The sequence below is a fragment of the Rhagoletis zephyria genome, unplaced genomic scaffold, assembly GCF_001687245.7.
Source record: "Rhagoletis zephyria isolate East Lansing unplaced genomic scaffold, Rhagoletis_zephyria_1.1 Rzeph_scaffold_06738, whole genome shotgun sequence".
Classification (NCBI taxonomy): domain Eukaryota; kingdom Metazoa; phylum Arthropoda; class Insecta; order Diptera; family Tephritidae; genus Rhagoletis; species Rhagoletis zephyria.
Genome location: NW_016163821.1, coordinates 23083 through 25724, shown reverse-complemented (window position 1 = coordinate 25724; position 2642 = coordinate 23083).

Here is a 2642-nt window from a genome sequence, read left to right as displayed (position 1 = left end):
TCTTTGAAGAAATGTTCCCAAATATTCAAAATAAACCATGGTTTCATTGAAATTCCAGTATATATTAAACAAAATTAATGGAATTCAAACAAATCCTTTATTCAAAGGGACTATATGAAGAATTATACAAATAGTAAAGATGCAATTGATTTACTGCATATAAATTCATCTTTTAAAAATTATTATATTTGTTGCATTTAAAGATAACATGTTCAATATCTTAAATTGAATTACATTTAGTTTTTTTTTTATTTAAATTTTTTAGTAATGTTTTCTACTTTTTCCTCCAATCAGTCTTGTTAATCATTATATCGGTTAAACTTTAAAAATATGTCTTCAATATCAATTCATTCAATTTAATTACATTCGGTTATTTAAAAATCTAATTTTTGCGGAATGTTTTTTACTTTTTTCTCCAATCAGTCTTGTTAATCATTATATCGGTTAAACTTTAAAAATATGTCTTCAATATCAATTCATTCAATTTAATTACATTCGGTTATTTAAAAATCTAATTTTTGCGGAATGTTTTTTACTTTTTTCTCCAATCAGTCTTGTTAATCATTATATCGGTTAAACTTTAAAAATATGTCTTCAATATCAATTCATTCAATTTAATTACATTCGGTTATTTAAAAATCTAATTTTTGCGGAATGTTTTTTACTTTTTTCTCAATATCGTAATTTAATTACATTTCGTTTTTTAAAAATGTTAATTTTTTGTAATGTTGTTTACTTTTTTCTGCAATCAGTCCCAATGAGCACAAGAAAATATCTTTATTAATATTTCCACTTTCGCTTTTATGGAGTGGTATACTTACTTGTAAATATGCAAAGGCTGCACTTGACCTACCAAAACGCTGCAGTGGTAAAAATACATGCACCAGCAAACGTGGACGTGTGATCCTGACCTTCACAAGAGAATATATTTATTAATATTTGTATTTTCTGCACCAGCCATACGTGGACGGACACACAGGGATCCTAGCCGGCAAAACTTACTTGCAACGGCTGCACTTGTTGTAAAACGCTACTTTTTGAATACAAATTATGAATAACTCCGATACCCTGCAAATAAATATGTAAATTATTGTTGTAATTCAAAATATTTCCATTATTTTTGATTTTTTTGCCATACTTACTTGAATTTGCCCAATAAGAAAATGAATTTCCACGAAACAATCGATGAAATTATCGGCAGTGTTGCCTGTTGAAATTTTTATACGAAGACAATATTTCTCCTTGTATTTTAGTAGTAGTTTCTACAAATCAAAAAAGAAGGCAACACAGGCTAAGGCAGAATGCGGGAGCGAGACAACTGCCAGGTTACCCAACCTTGTATTAGGTTCATTCCTTATCTTTTTGGACTAAAATCTGAAAAGTGTCAAAATGCCAGAGCGTAAGCAAAATGCGCTCACTAAAAGAGAATAACAGGAAAAGTAAAGGAACGCAAAAAACCAAATTTTTAGTCCAAAGAATGGCAACAACAAAGCTAACGTCAAATAAGAATGGAAATGTATGTACAAAACACATTCACACAAGCACAAGCACAATAAACACTTACTATATCAATTATTTTTTGCCTCCTTCCAATTTCAATTCTTTACTTTTTAGATTATTCTCACTTTTTTCGTATTCTTTAATTTCCGTTAATTAAAATTTAGTTGAGTTTGACACTTTTCAGGATTTTGCCAGAAAAAATTCTTCTGACTAAATCTGACTACTTCGGACTGATGAGAGTCACTCTCACTAGGTGTTGCTCTCTCATTTTAGCTGTCATTTCCGAGTTAAGGAACGCTTTTTGGACTAAATCTGACTACTTCGGACTTTTTCTGACTATTTCTGGGAGATAAGGAACGCTCCTTTTATTAAATCATGTATCATCCTCACATATGTTCATCAGAGTATACCAACGAAGGACGAATTAATACAAGGAGATAGAAAGAGCACAAAACTACTCTAGAAAATTACGCGCCCAATGACAAACATGAACAAATGTACAACAAACACATAGTTTTTGACAATCAGTTCAGTTCGCATTTATATCAACGAGCAGTTTATTAGATTTGTTTTCGTTTGTACTACATACATATGTGCATATATACATGTACACAAACATTTGTACATACACAAACATATGTACATACATACAAATATATATACAACCATTCAAACATATGTACATTAAGGCATCCAATCCCGGCCAATTTTGTGATTCCCGGGATTACGGGATCTTAAATTGGTAATCCCGGGATCTCGGGATATTATTACCATTAATTAAAATATGCTAACAAACTAGTTTTGCAGTCTTTCTTTAGTGCGAATACTAGAAAGAAAAATAAATCTGTGTTTTTAAGAAAAGAAATATAAATATCTTTATTTTATATCAGTTTAAAAAGCTAATTAAAAACTGAATAAACTAAAAACTACGAAATTGAAATTCATTCATATTGCAGTCGAAGTCATTTTAACAGTTAAACTTTTTTATGTTGATTTGCATAGTAGAGACCAGTAAATTTGGGATTTTAAATTACACCATCCTAATCCTTGTTTAATTCTCTATAAAAAACATTTTAAAAAAATTTGATCATGGGCGTAGCCAGGTAGGGGCAGGGGGGTGCTCGAGGCCCCCCCCCCCCCCC